This window comes from Struthio camelus, chromosome 2 (genome assembly GCF_040807025.1).
Source record: "Struthio camelus isolate bStrCam1 chromosome 2, bStrCam1.hap1, whole genome shotgun sequence".
In the NCBI taxonomy this organism is placed as follows: Eukaryota; Metazoa; Chordata; class Aves; order Struthioniformes; family Struthionidae; genus Struthio; species Struthio camelus.
The window spans coordinates 39395358-39415741 of NC_090943.1; the positions used below are offsets into that span (position 1 = coordinate 39395358).

General features: G+C 37.5%; 1 protein-coding gene and 1 long non-coding RNA gene across 3 annotated transcripts in view; both read right to left on the reverse strand.

The window, feature by feature from the left end:
* HIBADH (3-hydroxyisobutyrate dehydrogenase) overlaps window positions 1-20384 on the reverse strand; it is an 88242-nt gene that overhangs the window by 33126 nt on the left and 34732 nt on the right. The window lies entirely within an intron of this gene.
* LOC138066326 (uncharacterized) lies at window positions 1378-9605 on the reverse strand. Its single transcript, XR_011139661.1, has 2 exons — window positions 8618-9605; window positions 1378-1840 (listed from the first exon to the last, which is right to left on the reverse strand). It is a non-coding gene; the product is annotated as an uncharacterized lncRNA (long non-coding RNA).

Sequence of the window (20384 nt, forward strand, 5' to 3'; positions counted from 1 at the left end):
GAAGAGAGACTTACTCTGAGAAACTTATACATCATATTTAATTCTATATAGACTGAAATAAGTAACTGCTCCAAATTTGAATTGAATATTCAAAATGCCATCAAAAATTAAAAATCTACCAATTAAATGACTACCAAGCACCTGGCATAGAAGTAAAGCACGCATATCAAAAATCACTAAAATTGCCACAGTTAATAGACAATAATCAGATCTGCTAAAAATAGCCTAACATTACACTCTTATCAAGGAAGCTAATCATACCTGCTACAACTTTTGAAATACCAGCTCCTTAATCACTTTTGGCTAAACATGTAAGACGTATTTTTGCATTTCAACAACTGTTCTTGCTCTGTGCAGAGAACAGTTTTTCAAACTACATTTCTTGTCTCTGTGTACCCTCTATACTCATCTCAAGTACAACATTTCTTCACACAAAAAAGGAAAGGAAATAGGCTAGCATCTCCTACAGGAAGCAGACGCAGCACTTTTTTTTTTTTTTTTAAAGGCTAGTTTTCATCTTGTATCAAGGGTTAGCTGGAAATGTGCTCAATATACAAAACAATAAAAAGATTACATAAGCATCTCAAAATGCTGGCAAGTGTCCCTTCTTGAGATAGCTGTTCAGTGTTTTGATTATATATGTACACTACTGTGCCAGGAAAGAACGTTTGATCCATGATACTTCTCAATATTACATTTAGATTAATGCAAAAATGAATCTGTAATGATAGGTTAACTAAAAAGGACATTTCCAGAACCAGATAAAAGTACACTGAAAGATTTCTGCTTATTTAGCATATATAATTACAGGGATTATACACACATGAGACTTAAAATACTTCCCACGCCAAAACAATATATGTAACAAAAATTCAAGGTGGCAAAGGAAGACAATTTTGTCAAGTATGTTCTCTGCATACCTATTTTTTAATCTGATGGACACAAACCAATGATTTATTCAGTCGTCATTGCTGCTTGAACAGAAATACTTTGAGGTTACCTTTCTACAAACCAAGTCTTGTAAGTTTTATGTTACAGCATCACAGGACTCAGCAAAATTTATAACTTGCTATTTCAATCTTCTCTGATGAATAGATATAAAAATTAATTAAAAGACTTAATGGCATCTTTCCACTTCTTTCAATAATACTTTTTCCTAAATGACTTATTGTATACTAAGCATTTATTATAGCTGATAATAAAAAACACAACCAAAAATATTTGAAGTCTATAAAATAACCAAATTGGTGTTTACTTTGACAATTTCTCTTACTCGTTCTCCATTCATGCGGAGTTCTTTTAAAACAGAGAACCCTTTCTGGACAGTCTCTGAGGCAATATCAAAGTGTTCTTCATAAAAAGAAAAAGGAAAATAAATCATTCTTAAAGTTTTTGGTCTTATTTTAATAATCTAATTATCTTTTGTTGAGACAAAAGGGAACACATACATCCTGCAACAGACAAAGATGGATTAAACACATAAATAAATTACAATAGGACATTATACAGCTGATTCCAGACACTGCCAGAGGGGCACCAGCCTGTTAAACCCAGGGCGCCATAGTTCAGGCAGCGAATTCCAGTCGCCTACAGAGATAAAGTAGGGATCCAGCAATAAATTAATGTGCTGGAGCAGACTCAAGAGACTAGATGAATGGGACGCTTCATGAGGCCGTTTCACACTGCGCTAGCCAATACAGAGTCCTCTGTGGGCAAGGAAGCCCTTGCTGCTACCAAGTGTCCTGAACTCAGCTGGGTGCCAGGTCCTCCTTCATCAAAGACAGTATCCAGCCTGACTAAAGTCGGGGTGCAGAAATCCAGGCAGGGAATCCCAGCCCACCTGCAGAGATATGAATCATTAAATTAGTGGACAAGTCTTATGGGGGTGCCCCTGTTACCTGCAAATTACAAACTGGGTGGGAAGAGCCTAGAGCCAGGTTGCCATGACTTGAGGTTGATAACAGAGGATGGCTACAGTAGGATTAGGCACGACTGTTAAAGGTACTGAAGCTTTCAAAGGTGGAAAATAGGGAGCGGATACCAGGATATGGTAAGTTATAATCATAGGTCACAGCACTAATCAAGGCAGGAAGGCAGAAAACCTGGAGCCAGGATCTATTGGTCAAGTTTACAAAGGCTAAAAAAGTTACCTTCCGGAAAGCGAGAGAACACAATAAAAAATGAAGAGGTCAATGTCCAACTTATACATAGTACTTTTCAGAAGAAAAGGTAAAAGTAACGGACATTGGTTTGGCAGAATTCTATGGGTGACTACCCCATAAGAACAATACAGACATTGATACTTGAAGAACAGTGGAAAAAAAAAGGTCTCTCCTCTAACCTTCCCTGAAGAAAGTAAAGTGGTAGACTTGGTGAAGCAAGGCAAGGATCTTAAGAAATTGGGACGTTTGGGGATACTACTAAGGGCAACATCCATAAAATAATAATCCTAGTTCCCTCAGTTTGTGTGGGTTTGCATCCATCAAAAAACAGAATGCCCAAATTGCAAGCCTTTATGTTAGACAGCAGGCACCTACTTGTTTCAGCTATGTCACCTTGTAAACAGGCAATGTAACATCAATGGGGACAGAGAGAACAAGCAGAAGAGAGTACATAACTCTCTTTAGTGGTTCCCTTCCTTCCTTATTTGGGAGTGGAATGACCTGGATTCTAAACTCCTGGTGAACAGGAACTTTTCCAAGTTTGAGAAGAGGAGGAGGTTTAAATCCAACAGTTTAATGACTAGAGTCTAAGGCTCAGGGATGTTAGAACTAAGCAACTTGGAACAACTAAACGATAGACTTTCAAAAACGATTTTTTAAAATCATTTATTGGAGAATGAGAGAGAAAGTGGTTTCTAGTGTTAGGCATGTTATTTTCCTACCTATCTAGAATATTTGTGCACACTATTCAAGTAGAATAGTTGTTGCCTGGATTGTTACAAACACTCTCCTTTACAGTGAATTTCCATAAGCTGCTCCCTTTAACTGAACCTGTTAGATCTACAGCAACATTAGTACAGACGGAAAGAATACAGGAGAAAAGAAGCTGCAGTATTTTGTTTTACAAAAGTATAAAGCCCATAAAAATGCATTGCAGTCACTGGCTATGCATGCTTGGTTAGATGCATAAATATTGGTATTGAAACTAAACATGTAGAAACTAACACCAAGTGATAGATTTCCAAACAAAATGCTGAAGAACAGGTTTGTCCTGTCCTTGTTAAAGGAAGGAAAAGCTATTGGAAGGTTCATTCTCAGCGGTAAAGCAGCAGCTATTTAACAGAAGCAGGTTTCAGAAGCATCTTAACAGCTCTCACTGGTGACTTGTTACATCTTACCACTGGTCCCTGCAGGTCCTGTACCCTGACAGGCAGAATGAAAAGATTCTCTAACGGGGCCACTGGCTGTCAGAAGCCACCAGCTGGCCTGCCAGGGCTTTGCAATTGCAGGGGCCAGCTGACAGTCTGGGTGTTGCTGACCATGCTGAGAAACGTGCCACCCAGCTGCTGTGTGGTCACGTCCATCTGGAGATCTCCAGCCAGACAAATCTCTGGGCCTGTCAGATCTCTTCAGCAGGCCTTGTTATGCAAATTCAATTACTCAAGTGTGCCCTATTACTGCTGGCTAACTGCTCCTTGAACCAATCTCACACTGACAGTCAGCTCACATTTTTACCCACCGAAAGTACCTCATTTATTCTTGCTCAACTATTCCCTTGTATCATTAAGGCAGAACAGACAAAGTCCATAGCACTGTAACCTCTCTGCAGTGGGCTACTATTCCTTGCGAAGAGCTTTGAGAGAAATTAATTTAAAAAAGTACAGCATCTAATCAAATATTATCTTGTTAAACCCTCATTACCTACATAATTTACTATTAGAAATAGGAATTATAAAACTTTGACAAAATTCTGTCTCATCGAGCAACTGCTTTAAAAACAAACAAATAAACATGACACAATATTCAGGAAAGCAGTGAACTTGTTTCAGGTATTTGCCTTAACAAGGGGATACAGGTTATGAAAAGTAAGTTTCTTATTGTATCTAGCACATTGGTGTTCAGATTCGTTCAACTAGCAGGATTGCTGTAACAATAAGCACCGACTTCTTTCACATATTTATTTACTGACTCTAATTTAAAAGTAGTCCAAGCTATTGGCAGTCTTCTCTGAGGTGGAGATATGAAAGAGAGTTTATTTAAATAATTGGTCATGTAAATACAACAACATTCAAAGACAATTAGTGAATATTTACAAAGGAAGAGTTAAATAAGCATTTCACTGTTGTCTTCTCAGTATATCAATAAAAGCTTCCACTCAAAATATCCCTGTGAAATTCAGTGTTTTCATTTTACAAAATTATTCAAAATCTGACATACAAAATTTTAGAAGATAAAACATGGTCAGACAGATGAAACTAGTGCAAGTATCTGTATCTAGCATAAAAGCCAGATTTAAAGTATTTCTGTCTTCCAAACTACTACCAAGCAAAAGAAATATTGTTATTGAGCGAAAAGACTTAGGGGGGTTTCTAAACCAAAGAACACAAGTAAGTATAAAGCTACAGCATGGTTATTTAGCTAGATCTATATTCACTGTCTTTTACCTATGCAATGAAAAGTACTTCAACTGATTCAGGTAACAGGGCAGATGATAACAAATCAAGTCAAGGCTCTTTAACCCCGTCTTCTCCTCCTTCACAGGAACGAAGTTGCCTTTTTAAGTGTTGATTCCTCTTTCCAACTCCTTTCAAAATTAGGTTTTGGGCTTAAAGAGAAAAGGGTTTGCGAGGAAATTTACTTCAGAAACTTAAAATTTACATTCAGAAGCTCTTGTCTTTAAAGGGACTGCTAAGCAAATTAATTAAAAAATGTGTTGGAAGAGTGTGGGGAGAAACTATTAAGACAGGATCAGAAGATGATGAGTTGATCAGTGCCTAGGAACCTGAACTGTTGTGAAGATAGATGTCAGTCAAGCTTTGGGACAGGCTGGAAAAAATGGCAAAGCACACCATGTTGGCAGAATGCTTGGCCTAAGAGAGACAGGAAGAAAGACGATTGTGAGAGATAGGCATTGCTGTGTGAAGTTTTGAAAGGCGAGAATATACGAGGCAGAGAGAGATCAGAAACAAGGAAAAGGATTCCAGGAAAACATTTACAGCTGAGGACAAGAAATGAAGACTTTAGGCGAAAGATGTTAGCTGGGAGACAAAAGATCATGAGAGGCCAAGGAGTAGTCAAGGCCTGAGATAACTGGGTCATGGACCAATGTCATAGCAATAGCATAGTAAGATTCTAAAACAAATAGAAGTGAAATGTCAACAATATTTAGAACACACTGAGCTTCTCGGAAAGAGAAACAAAAGTCTAATATGATAGTGGGACTGGAGAGCGGTTGAGAAGTGTCTTAGTGAGGGGAGGCACACAGCTGACTAAAATTATAGAACAGCAAAAGCTTTCTAAGACTGTAAAATGGGGACAGGAAGACAGATGTTTTTGAAAAAGAGCAACAGACAAACAAATAAAATAAGTCACATCCACAGGTACATCAGAAAAAGGATGGTTGAATCCAGAACAGAACAGTTAAGTAATAGAAAAGGTGACTTTGAAAAAGTCTCCTGTTTATGCTTCAATCTTTAAAACGGGTTCCTAAAGTTTAATTTCAACAGTTTTAAAGCAAGGTAACTTAAAGATAAACTTAACAGACTTATTAGAGGATCCTAACAGATGGTGTAAAGAACCCAGAAGAAAAGAGAAAGATTACTAGTCCCAAAGAAAATGTTTTTTGTTGATTTGAGCAGGGGGGGAGGTGGGTTAAACAGAAAAAGAGAAGCAGAATGGAAATGCACATCATTGGCACATCTGGTTTTGATTTAGGAGCATTGCTTTTGAAGAAGCTTTTAGAGCCTTGCTCCTAATGAAGCTGAATATATTGTGAAATCTAACTGACTTAACTCCTCATCCCATCTGTCTTAAAGAGGTAGCATGAAAAAGCTTTTTTTTTTTTTTTTTTTTTTTAAAATGAGAGACTAGGGTAGTCTGAGAGGATACTAAGACAAATACTTTAGACAAATCTAAAATGAATTTCATTCTACCTATACATACACGTATGCATACTTGCTATCTACAAAAAACACAATACCCTTATTCAGGGATACATTAGCACTCTGGGAAAATTCTGTTTCATTGAAGTCATCGTGAATGACACCTTCCAAATGAAACAATATGGACAGCTCTAATGACATTACCCCCAGCCTATTTATTAATGCCTAACAAAACCAAGTCAACCTTACCACAAAGTTTCTGTACCAACAACACAAGTATTATTGGTGTCATATTGTGTCTATGCCTATTAATATTCATTTATTACTGATCAAGATATGACTAAACAAGTTAAGAAGCAATACTAACCCACATTTCATTGGGAAACAAGGCACGAACAGAAAATCCAAAGACATAAATTTCAACAAAATTGCGCAAATCTAGCATCAAGTAACTGGGCCACCTGAGAAGTGCTCTCAAGACAACAGGATTGCACCACGTTGTATTACCCAGTACTGAACCACCCCAAAAATATCCACAAATAATTTGACTTTCTGTTTTCCGTAGTCATAACATGCCTCATAGCACGGGCTCAGCTTACTGGCAGAACTAACAACCAAGCTCCTAATGGTTCAGTTTCTTGCTTAAGAAAAGGGTGCAACTATTCCTATTCCATTAACCAACAGAATGAATGTAAGGAGGCAGGAAGAAATAGCCACTTTTGTTTAGTCTTTCATCTCAATCTCTACCTAAAGTAAGAAGAGCACAGACACAGACTTTTCTTGACCAAGTGATAAAAGCACTGTGCCTTTCCTCCAAAAATGTCAAAGTAGTCACCAAATCACAGAACAGCTGAGGTTAGAATGGGCCTCTGCAGATCATCTGGTCTAATCTCCCTTCTCAAGCAGGCTCAGGTAGAGCAGACTGCCCAGGACCGTGTCTAGTCAGGTTCTGAATATCTCCCAGTCAGGAAGTTTGGTCTGTGAAAGTCTCATGACAAGTCATATTCTTAGATTATAAAAGATTCTACGCTGATGTTTCATATGAGACATGAATTTTAAAGCTGATACTGCTGAAGGTTCTCATTAAATAGTTTACAGTCTCCACCATACATATATTCAAAAATAACAGAGTGAAGAAGAGTCAGGGATTTTGCTTTTTTTTTTTTTTTTTCAATCTGAAAAGCTGTAATCCTACACTAGAGTAACATGAAAATGATTTATTCTTAACCTCTGTCACTTCCTGGTTGGTGCCTTATGCAGTGAAGTATGAATCTCAGATTTTTGTTTAATTGTGTCTAATGAAGCTGTAGGTGTTCTTGGTAGCTGTATGTACTGATTTAACCCTTTAATTTAATCCTAACAAGCTTTTGCCCTAAATAATAATTTATGCCAGTACTTCCATTCCATAGGTTAATCTCGGACTGCATCACTCAAAAAAAAAAAAAATCCCCTCTTACTTCCAGCTCTTAATTTGTTGCCTTACAATTTGATTCAATGTCCCTTTAACACTGTATCTTGAGAAAAGCCAAACATGGATGGTCTCTTTATTCTATCTATAACATTCCACTGTATGCTTCCACCACTGCCTACTTCTGGAGGGGTAATTTAAAAAGGAAGGTATTATTATTTTCATTCTTTTCCTTTGTTTCAAATTCCTTTTCAAGAGTCTCCTCCATTTTAACTGCATCCTTGTGAAAGCAGTGCAACCAGAACATGTTAGCCATAAAGCTGGTGTGGCACATCGCTCATTCCTACACTGGAATTACTTTTTTATATTATTTTTCAGATCTGCTTCTCATATACTCAAACAGTTATTTGTTTTGCATGCTGCTCCATATTAAACAGAAGCTTTCACTAATTAGCATGCAAGGATAAACAGAGTGGCTTAAAAAAATGTCTTAAGTGCATCCAGTTAATTCAAAATCATCCAGCAATGAGAAGTTAATCAAGTGTTTTTTCCTCAGCGAGTATAACTTCATCAACACTGAACTGCATCTGACTCCATGCTACTTGATCATGTATCTTAATTTGTTGCCTTACAATTTAATTGAATGTCCCTTTGCCATCATATCCTGGAAAAAAAACAAACACAGAATGCATCTTGATCTTTTCTACTCTCAAGTGACCAAAATAATGCTGAAGAACTTGTAAAAGATGCACTTTTTCATAACCTGTTCATAACTTGGAGATGAGATGGGGGAGGGTGCTCTACGTCCCACAGCATTTCTAGATTCACAGAGGGGCAGCAGGCAGTGAGAGGTGCAGAAGGGAAAGGAAGAATACACCTGTAGAAATCTGTAGTTCTCCTGTTCTGAAAACAGAGAGAGATGGGAAGAGTAAATCTCTCACTAGGTAACAATTAGTTCACTGCTAAGGGCCACTGCACTAATTCAAAGGACATTTTAAAGGGCTTAAGGGGGGGAGGGGGGACAAAAAAAAAAACACCAAACCCCACCACACACAACCTTCTGGCGTAGCAGTTTTCCATTTACCCAGGCTGCCGGCAAAAGTTTTGTCCTCCCCTTTTTGTTAGAATTCCCTCACTACCCTCCCTGCTGCAATCCAGTCACTTACTGCTGACAGCCAGGGCTTTTTCTAGGCTCATTGGACTACTGTTGAGAGATGGGAGATCCTTTTCAGTGAAGCCGACTTCTGCATGCTGCTGGGATCCTTTCAACAGCAGCTGGTGGGTATCTGCTGTTTCTCTCCCACATTCCCAGAAATCACTATGCTTCTTCTGAGACCCTGTTCTAATGAAGGAATTAGAGTAGACCCAATTTAAACACAAATACTGTATTAAAAGCAGAAAATATACATGTGTGGACCTGAATGCAAGTCTTCTATCTAGTTTTTAACTAGGTGCAAAATATTGGACAATCTGGCTTGACTGCTTTTATGAAATTGTATCCCCTTCTATCAAACTACAAACCAAAGGAAGAAGATAACAAAGTAGAACACATGTTCTTTGCTGCAGTTCATTATGAGCAGTGCTGAATGAGTTCTTTGAAAACCCTTCCTTGATGTACGTGAGATTAATAATGGTGCCCGCAAGGCCATTCTTCAGCAATTTTCAAGTTATCTGAAAACTGAAGTGGTCAGGTCAGAAACACAATCAAGTCAGAAACAGAAGGATGTCTATGACAAGTGTTCACCTTGTAAAGATACTATGACAAGTAATTTATTCCAAAACAGATGGGAACATTTTTTTCCATGTAGCAAACTTCCATCCGACTCAAACTACAAAACACAAATATAGTTAATCTACAATATAGTTACCCATGTGATCTAACCAAAAGAATAAACGATAAACACACCCCAATATTTCATATAACTTGCCAAAGGATGAACTACAGAAATAAAAAAATATTTATTTTACAGACATAGGCAAGGATTTTGCCCAACAGAGGCACCTTTGAAGTGGTAGCAGTGATCAAACATTCTTTAGATAGTGCAGTTAAGATATAACAAAGTCAAATGTTACAATGGCTCCCTCCAAAACATGTACAAATTTCTAATATGCAAAAGAACTGGGAGTTGCTCCCTCCTTACCATTAAGTGCTAATCAAGGGAAAGATTTTTTTCATCATATTTTTCTCTATAAAATTTGATGTTGTTAAAAAGACTAAATCACAGAGATAGAAGAACACTTACTACATGTACATCTCCAAAGGTTGTTTTGGGATAATAGGCTGTACTAAATAGTAACTACTTGATAAAAATGCACTCTGTTGATGCAGACTTGCCTGACAAAATTCAGAACATGACTGTCCTTGCCCTGACCTTTTAGTTATATAATTCTGACAGACAATAGTACACCATTGCTACTGCTTTTTAAAAGGAGGTCTGGGCAAAAAAATAGATCACACAAGTTCACTCAATATACAGAGTTTCCGTTTCTTTCAACTCTACCCTTCAGTTTTACATTTAAATATTATCAAGACTGGATAATAACACAATAATCACATAATCTCATTGAATTATTTTCCAGTTTTTAAACTTTGTGTCACTGTCACTAGATTTCCTCATTGAGAAGGTCGACAGCACAGCAAACGCTTCAGGTCAAATAAACAATCCAACTATAAAATGTATTAAGGTAGATAAAAGAAAGAGTGTAACTTTAAGCTCCTGCTCCTTTTCACAGCTAACTCAGGTATTTCTACAGTAAAACACAGTCTGATATGTAAATACAATTTCAGACTATTATCAATAATATAGCCCACCTATGAAGTCTCTTCTGAAATATCCTGCAATTACCTTGAGAAAATTGTAATTCTGACCAAGACATAATAGGCACAAAATCAGGAGATATTGAAGCATTCTTTGGTTCAACCAAGAATCATTGTTACCTTGATGAAAAAAGGACAAATGCTACCTCACCCAGTCATGTGGCTGATGGGAATCAAATATATCTTTTCCATTTCAACTATGTTCTCCTGAAGAACACTTCCCTCAAAGGGAGCTTCCGAGGTCACATAGGAAAAACTTTACATTGACCAAGCTTAAGAAATTCTGAATTTGGCATTTATTTTTGTTGTCTCAGCAAAAACTACAAGTCATGCTTTCCTTTGCAAGGTTGCTTTGGCAACACAGACTGTTATTTGAGATTTGCATTTCAGCTATTGAATGGGCAGCATTAAGTGGGAAGACTTAAGTGAAGCCATTACTGACATACTTCTCAATCTTAACAAGCCATCTTTTCCTTTCTACAAAGAGAAATTTTACTTTCTCTGCTGCTCCCAGCAACTGCAACTGGACTTGCAGGAGAGAAGTTAAAATGTGACGGATTCACAATAAGCTCTGACCAAGTTGTAAGTCACAAAAACTCATGAATGAGGAGACAAACATGGAAAAAATCTACAATATCAGGAACAATGACAGCAAGCTACAGAGATGGCTTTAAGCAGATTTACAAATAATAGGCTGGGAGGTGAAAAGTGTAGAGACACAAAGGCAAACAGCAGACCTAAGGAGAACAAGGAGACAGATTTACACTATAGGAAGTTTTTTCTTGCCTGGGAGAAGCACTTTTACTTGAAACACTTCACTGAAGGAAGTTAAGATGAAGCCATAAGGCCACCTGGTCAAGGCAGGTAAGAGTGGGCCGGCAGAGGGCTATCATTAAAAAGGTCAAGAGGCACGTACAATTAAACCATCAAAGTGATAGCTATAACATAGATAAGATAACCTAGTAGAAGAAGGAAAAAAAAGCTGGATCAGAGAATTTAATCTTGTGGAATGACAGGGCAGAAAGGTTTCAGTCACGATTTTCAGTCATCCTACATAAAGAAAGCTCCCTTCCAGTCCCTTGAATGGCTTCTTTACAACTTGCTTTGTCACATATGACCAATTTTTCTACTCTGGCTGCTTCCACTCTACTGTGGGGCATAGCCTGCTGCATCAGTTTCCAAGCAAAATGAAGTCCTACAGCAGGCTCATCTTAGCTTCAGAGCAGGAAGCATTGTATTACGTTTATTGCCACTTAATACGTTCCCTTTTGAAGTTCTGCTGAACACACAGGCTGTGGGCCATAGATTTGGGATAGAAGTAGCACGCGCAAATTAGGTGCCAGTCTCCTGCAATTCTCCTCAAACCTCTACTGGAATAGTCCCACCAGAATAGTGGTCTGATATCACCCCTTTCACTAGAACCACCACAATTTCCCTCTTATCCTGTCACCCTGTTCTCCTGTTTATGTTGGTCAAGCATCTGCTCTAGCTCTATCAGCTGAGGGTTATATTTAGCTTCTCTCACTGGGCCCCACAGCTACACTGGACGCTCTAATAGTGGCAGCAAGTGCAAGAGGATAATAATTGCAAGAGTAAACAGCTCTCTTGCACTCTTGGCAAGGATGGAGATTGAAATGTACATTTTTTTAAATCACTTATCTCCCCTCTTACTTGACAGCAAGATTCCAAAATATGATCTGAATTTGTTTCTCTCACATTTAACGTTCAGAATTTAATAATGCTGATTTGGCGAAAAGGAGACAATGCCAGAAAGGGAACAAACAGGAATATTTCTATAAACATCTCTACAGCCACCAGAGAGGGATGTAGAAAAACTTCAGTAGACTCACCTTAGCTCTTACAGTAAAATTGCATGAGGTATATTAAGAAAGGTGCTTGTGCTCTAGTCAGTCTGAAAATCTAGCTAAACCTCAGGTACATCGGGAAGAATGGATAAAAACATTCTTTAAAGTTCATCACCCAAGGAGTCACAACATTCACCCAGGCTGTACTGCTCCAACAACAGCCTCTGACACCCAAATCAAAGTTTCTTTTACTGAAAACTTCTACAGTAATTTGCATATCCATACATAGCACTGATTGTATTAGGCTGAAGAGACACACGGGCTCCTCACTGCGGATCTGCTGGAGAGATTATTTCCCACCAGAATAAGAAGATGCTCTAATGGCATCAAACCAGACAGACATCAACTCTTTCCGTCACAAGGTATGAAAAAGCATTTCTGTGACCTGTACTTTAATTTCCGAGTAGGACAGGGCCCATGAGTCCTCTTATCTCCTCCTGTTACTCTTTGGCCCTTTCAATGAATAATAAGGCACTAACTAGTTATATAGGACATCGCATATCATTCTCTAAAGCTCTCACCCAAACAGTATTTACAGTCTGTATGAAGCTACTGGGAAAGCCAATGAAACACTACAGACTGGAACACAAGCAGTATGTGAAGGGAAGCTCAGAGCTACATTTTCTTTATATATATTCTTGACAACCATCTTTCCAATAGCAAGAAGTTTACGTTCATCCACATACGGAAATGACCTGAAGTACCTGCCCTCCATGGCATGCCTGTTCTCCTCCATGAATTAAACACACTTATAAGTACTGAAAGACAAGTAAAGGACAGTACAGAGCTACCAACTCTCCCCAAGTCTGTGGCAGCAGAACATATTCTCACAATGTGTGGCTAGCCAAGTCTGCCTATCTACTGGACTTGGACACATAATAAAACTCACATATTGCAAATACAGATCAGGTTAATAGTCCCACGTCATGTAAGTGAGGTGATGGCAGAGAAAGCGCAAGGTCCAGTACAGCCACACGCTCCCACCTCCCACCCCACATTACAAAAACTTCGATCAACACCTGAATATATACTATCCCCCCCTAAAAAAAAAATGTAGGAACATAACACACTGTGAACAAATGTACCCATTTTTGCCCCAGCAGCACCTTATTACGTTAGCTTCCCACTGAATTGAGCCGATTTCAAAATCTTTACTACTTTTGCTAGAGCTGTTCCTAATTGTCGATCTAGCTGCCCAAGAGACATTCCCTTCCATTCATAAATATAGTCTCCAACAAATACCATCTACAACTACCAACAGCAGATGTATATACGCAAGGTATGGAAGTTTTATGGCAATTATTCCAAGATTATGGATTAAAATCCTGTGAAAAGAAAGCAAAAGAATAAAAAGCGATCCAATAACTTCCACGCGTTCTGAACTAAAACAGATTGTGTGGTTTTCCCTGCATATACATAAAAACAAACTCCTATAAACTAACTGAGCTCCAAACGTAGAGAGTTGTTATATTTTCTGCTTTAAAAATAACTAGAAGCAGCACAATTATTATGATAATGGACAGAGGAGGAGGGTCTATAACACCGAAATTTAGGCCTAAGGATTTATGGCTCATGCACTGTTCATAGTCAGAATAGGGCTTGACTATCTGACCTGTAGCAAAACATGCTGGTACTGAGGATAAGACTGATGAAACACGTCTGCTGCAGATAATGCCTTTGTAGAAAAATTATGCTAGGCATTTTTCAAAAGAGGTTCCTATCATCTTTTATTTCTAGTTCATTCAGTTGGCAGTTATCAATTTTAAATTTCTGGGCCCCTATTAGAAGGGCTCCCAGGTAGCATTTTTTGAATATTATTTTTATTCAACTGGCATCTATTTCTCATGAGCCAATTCATGACAGAAAGGTAATTGCTTTGTTCATCCATTCCTAGAACACTATAAGGTCAAACATGCAATATCAATAGCTTACTTGCATTCTGGCAGGCATCCAAGATAGCATTTTTGCTTTATCTAGCCACTTTAATACCTTCCAACAGTCAAAAAGGTCTTCAGCAGAAGTTATTTAGCATTTCCACACTGTTTTGGCAGCATGGCAAGTTCCTTCCTTTGCATTTCGTGTACAATTAGATGAAAAGCACTACAGACTAATACAATTTGATCTCATTACACTTGCTGCCAGACAGCAAAAAACAAAAAAGCAGCATGCAATTTCTAGGGAGAAATAACATAGCATATTTCTTAATATCCTCATGTTAAGAGGGTTAGTGAAGTATCTCCTCAACATATGTAAAAATGTGGTCACAGTGCCATAAATCCAGTTATGTGGGAAGTGTTGGTACTAATTACTGGTATAGAACCTTGACATTAGACATTGCAAAAACCAAGCATCAACTAGACTAGCTCTTTGACAGTAAAGAGATAATTATTAGGCTTCCAGTCTCTTGGAATTCCTGGGATTTATTAAGCCTACCACACAGCAAAATAGATCAAAGGAGAACAGAAGCTTTTTTCACTACGATAAGATGACCCACCTCTAAGAAAAGGATTGCATATGATCAAACAATAAAACACTATGTAACTACTTTATCATGAGTTTTTTATAGATGCCCTAAACATATCATTTTCACAGAAGCATTGAAGGAGGTGACTGACTAAATATGTCAACAGTTACTTCCAGGCTGCAGACTTCGAAAAAGAACCATACATTGTATATTTACTTTCTGTTAGCATTTGTCACTATCTATCTATCCAAAGACAAGCCACCAAATTTGTGATGGAATCCACACAGTGAAAAACACACACTCACAGAAATTGTGGGATCATGTACTGACTCTTCTTAACTCTAGATCCCAAGCACAACCTGACATGCAAAGCCTATTTTCAAAACTACTTAGATCATAAGAACCTGAAGTTCAGCTACACGTATCTTCAGATCACTGGCACTGTTTAATATGTTAAGATCAATTCTGAAACTCAAAACTATTACATTAAAAAAATCCAACAACACACACAAGGCACAGTGTTCATCAGATAAAACACAGACATTTCAAGTCTGTCATATCTCAAAAATATCAGGACTGACTAGTGCAGCATAATCTGTAAAGCATTTCCATTCTTTCACGTACTACTTTTCTCTAGCATTTTGAGGTCTGACACTGGCATCTGGCATCTGTATCTCCACACTTGCTATGAAACTTTGCCAGAAGGGCAGTGCAGCACTGGCTCAGTTTACGCAGGCAGGTGGTGGAATCTCCATCCTTGAAGGCTTTGAAGATTTGGCAAGACAAAGCCACAGCCTACCTTAACCAACCTTGCCAACAGTCCTGCTTCAATGGGGAGGAGGGTGGACCAGATGACCTCCAGAAGTCCCTTTCAGCAAGGACTTTTCTAAAAATGAGACACTAGAGCAATACACTGACATTTCCTTCCCAAGGAGTCACAGAAAACATACCCCATAAATAGACCAGATTTCAGGACAGCCCTGGCCTGCAAGCAGTTGCCTGAGATTCTGCTATCCAATTGCAATGGCTTCCTAATTTGGCAATGTTTTCTCAGTTGCCTGTGCCCATGCTTAAGCTTTAGGTCCTTGAAGAAATCATATTTTTCATCCAATAGGTTTATGGCCTCTCTACTGGCCAAAGCAATTTTAACATTAACCAAATCATTCCTTTATGACACAATCTATTCATTCAAATCAATTCCTCCCACAAAAACAAGACATAAAATCTCCTCATTCTTCAGTCAGATAGAGACATAAACCCCCGTTTCTTTTTTTGAGTTCAACAGTATAGACTTCTTGTGCAAGCCCTTACCTAACAAGTGCCATTTAGCTCAGCCACCAAACTCCACAAGCTTATAGTCCATTCTCTTCCCTGTGCCCTCCTTCCTGGTTCCAGTTAGTAACTCTGGTTCTGTTTAACGGATGTGGATGACACTTCAGCTTTTTCTTGGGCAGGCCACAGTCCAGTGAAATCAGTGTCACGTTCTCCCCTACACACTCATTGCACCATTTTCTACACAGATACCTGAGTTCACCTGTCCAGGAGAGTTGCATGTTTCAGTGACTACATGAAAGAAAACAGAGGTGAAGCAAAGCAGTACCTTCAGAATGCTCTTCTCGCCCTTAAAAAATTCCCCCCCCAAAACCTCTCAAGCAACTCACCCCTGGCCTAAGAAATTTTAGGAGAAAACTCTCCCCTTAGGCTAAGCTAGGACTTTTAGGTCAGCTAGGCTGACCTTGTTTCTCCTCTCCTTGTGACTTCCTTTCTTTAGAGAATGTTCTTCCTCCAAAACAGTCTCTAACACATTACTTGCCTTCCTACTTTTACTGGAAAGCACCTAGCCTTCCATTCTTACTTTCTTTCACAATATATTGTCCATCCCCTCAGAATGTAATAGCAGCATCATTCACAATGACCTGCTGCTAGAAGAAACCCCATACTGCTCACTCAGCAATAGTTCATAGTCACTCAGTTCTTACAGCTTTCAATTGCTACCTTCTAGTTGCTTCCCATACACAACTCGGATAAAGTTCTTGTTCTTCAATTGCTCTTCAAAGCACACAGGTTACTTTCACTACATAGGACACAATAAGTGAATCACTCAAAAGAAAAATAAAGGTTAACAGATGAACACAGACACATTCTACAATTAGGTCATTCAGCTTTTAAAAACAACAGGAACATTGCCAAGTCTTAAATAATAAAGTCTAATTCACTAAGAAAACGTAGCTTCTACAAAAATGTGGTTACATTGTTAACAGACAAAATGTGCATTCTGATGGCTAATTTTTCTTCAAAACCAGCACACCGATATCCAGTTACCTATGGTCCAGCAATAGGGACAACAAAAACATTTTTTTGCTTTGCTTTCTAGCTAAAAATGTTATCAAAACTACTCTGTTAAAGAAGGTAAAGTGTTGACAGTATATTGAGAACAAAAACACCCCTAATACAAAATATTGTGTGGAACAAAGAACTATTAAAATAATGTCAGTTTAGCATAAAATAGTAACAAATATTTTTCCATACTCCTTTTCCCTTTCTCAGAGTTACACTATTAATCTGAATTTCCTATGATGCTATATGTATGTATGTGCATATACACACACACACACATATAATATACACCTATATATATGGTACTGTCAGTTTGTAATAATATTAGAAGAAATTTATATAAAAGTTATTACAAAGTCCTCTGTCTTGTGAGGCATTGCAGTATAGCAACTTTTAATCATTAAAAGGTTTTGCACATATATAAAATTTGAGATTGTAACATAACTGAGTTACTGACAAACTACAAATCTATCAACTCCTTTCTATAGAAGGTTTACTGTTGCAGCAAAAATTAATTCACTGGATAATCACTAATGTAACAGAAATAATTCAGTGAAAAGACAAAGTGTACACTACAACAATTACTGCCATTTTATGGCTTCAATACATATCTAGGGGGAAGGCTGAATGCAGTAAATATACCAGATAATATATTATTACCCAATAATGCACACACTCAACAACCTCATTGGCATTATAAAGTGATTATTTTAGGTTCTTGTTGTTGTAAGGAAATTTTATACTTTTTGCTGCTCCCTTTATTGGGTCATTTCTGATAGGTGGGGTAGGGCACTGTAAGATAACAGAAAAGAGCAAGGATTTAAATGCACACATCTACCAGCTCCTGAAAAATACAGTCCCTAGGCGAGAATTTTAAGCGTTTTATGTAAACTACTTCTTGCCTGATACATTGTTTCTGAAGCCAACATTTAAAAAAAAGTCAAATACAAACATGCAATGAAATACTTGAAATGCAAATGAAGATCACAATTTTTTAGCTCACTGATGGCACCTCATGTAACTGGCGTTTTAGTTTTTGGAAAACAAACAAAATCCAAAACTATTTTTAAGCTGTGCTGTTCACAAACCAGAAAAAGTCAGAAACATCATGTTATTCCCAAACTGAGGAGTTAGAGAGGAAATCCTCTGCCTGTTGGTCTAATCAATAATTTTTTAATTCTTTCAGTAGAGTACTATTTTGAAGCAGACAACTAAATGAGTAACACATAGAGAAAATATTTTCTCTCACAGCTTTCCTTCCCTCCTGCTTGTCAAATGAAGATGGCCACAGGAAAAGCAGAAAAGAATCAGAATTTTATATTCAAGTTGCTGTTGAAATTTTTTTTTACTCTGATAACCATATTTCCCTCTCTATTCAACAGTCCAGCCCACTTCTGTTTCACTAACGCTTCAACCTACATCCTGCTTCGTCACAGCGTAGGTTTTTTCCTCCATTTCTTCTTTCTCTCACCCTTCTCCTCAAAGAACATTATTGTTTTTTCACTGTAAGAAAAAAATTAGTAATCAGATGCAGAGTAGGCTGCTAACATACCATTCTGTGATATAATTCATTCCTTTCCTTGCAAATGCCTTCACTGTTTTGTGATTCAACTCATCTAACCATTTTCACTAGCAAAGAAAAATAATCCGTTTCCAATTACAAAACACACTCATGTATAGAGATTTTCTTACTATAATTATACAGTGTCCTGGGAGGAAGAAGTTCTGCAATCTCTCCACAGTTTGTCCAGTCAGGTACAGCCCTGAACAAAGGTACAGGAAAGTGTAACTACTGGAGAGTCTTTTGAAATGAGTAACAGGACTGACCTTTGAAAAGTGACTACACTTCTTCAAGATACTGTTCCTAACTGTTCTCACTCATGCTCCATTATCTAACATACGCCAGCTGTGAATTCTGCTTCTAAAGTGTATTCTGCAGACTTCATTTTTGAGACTACTGCAGGCTTCTAAAGTTTTACCCTATAACCTCTCTTTACTTATGTATTTTACATCCAGTTTACCAAATGATGATCCTCTAATCCCTCACAGTCGAGAAACCCATGGTCTTGGGCATCTACTTTAAAAGCCTGAGGGTATTTTCTATAGAGGCAGCTTTAATTTCTTTCTCGACATTTACTTCCAAGCAAGTATCAGCTGAAGTTGAAACCAGAGATTAGAAATTTCATACATTACTATTAGTGTGGTATCTTTACTTTGCCACTAACTGTTTTGAAAAAACCAAAACAAACAAAAAACTGAGACTTTTTTTTAGTAGTGAGATCCCAGCATATCTCCTATAGATCTGAGAGTCTTTGGCAGTACATAGAAACTTTTTTCTCTCTTAAAAAAAGGCATTTCCGTAATTTTTGGAATTTCATGTTAGTAAAAATATTACTAGGAGCAACAACTGCAAAAAAAAATCATATGCATAGTCACATCCTTTGCACCCTTGTAAACGTATCTCTAAAAAAAACTTCTGACAATAAAGTAGCCACTTTTCAAATTTTCTAAACACCATATGCCACATATTTAAGTACTTCCATTTTTACTGACCCAAGCCAAAAACATTTACAAACAGAAGGAAGAAGAAAAAAATCAGAAGTGTCTATATAGGAAATAACTCTTGTAAAGTTTAAAACAGTAAGTATACAATACTATAAAGTCCTGCCGCTCTAAAATGATTGTAGCTGCAAGTGATTATAGTAATTAAACATTCTCATTATATCCTGTTATTGAATTTTCTATTTTAAAAATCTGTTTCTAAAACCACTTCAAAAATGTGCAAAACAATATACAATATTAGCATGTTTTTGACACAATTTGCCTACACATCTTTTACTTAGATCAAATGAAAAGGCAAAGAGAATTCTGTCTTCTGGATTCTTTAAAAGATGTTTTATTAGTTTGTTCTTCTCCTCTCTTCTAATTTTTATCTGTCATCTTAAATGTATACAATTTTTCTATTTTTTTCCTTTAATACAGACATCCCTGTTTCTTACCTCTGTGTTATGGTTCCCATTCCAGCTCTCATTACCACTGGTATCGTTCTGAACTGAACCGGTAGACACAGAATCAAAACTGCATTATGATTAAGGTCTATAAGCAAAACACTCTAACTTACAGAGATTCTTTTCTCAGCAACCATTATTTTTAATGAGGCCAGTTTACTTTTGGAATCTTGGCAAAAAACAGTCATTTACTCTAGTCCTAGAGCAATGACTGCAAAATGGGAAAATACAGAGATTACACGCAATGTAAAATCTGCATGTGTATATTATTACACAACAAAAGCATGATGTGCTGGAAAGAGGCTTGTCCAACTGTAATGTTTGTTAATGAAAAGAACAGCTTCATTCCAAAACCAGTCTACTGTATTAGATTTGATAGAACAAGTGTTAACTAAATGTCGTGCTTAAAAGCTTTGATGAGAAAATCTAACACGTTAAACC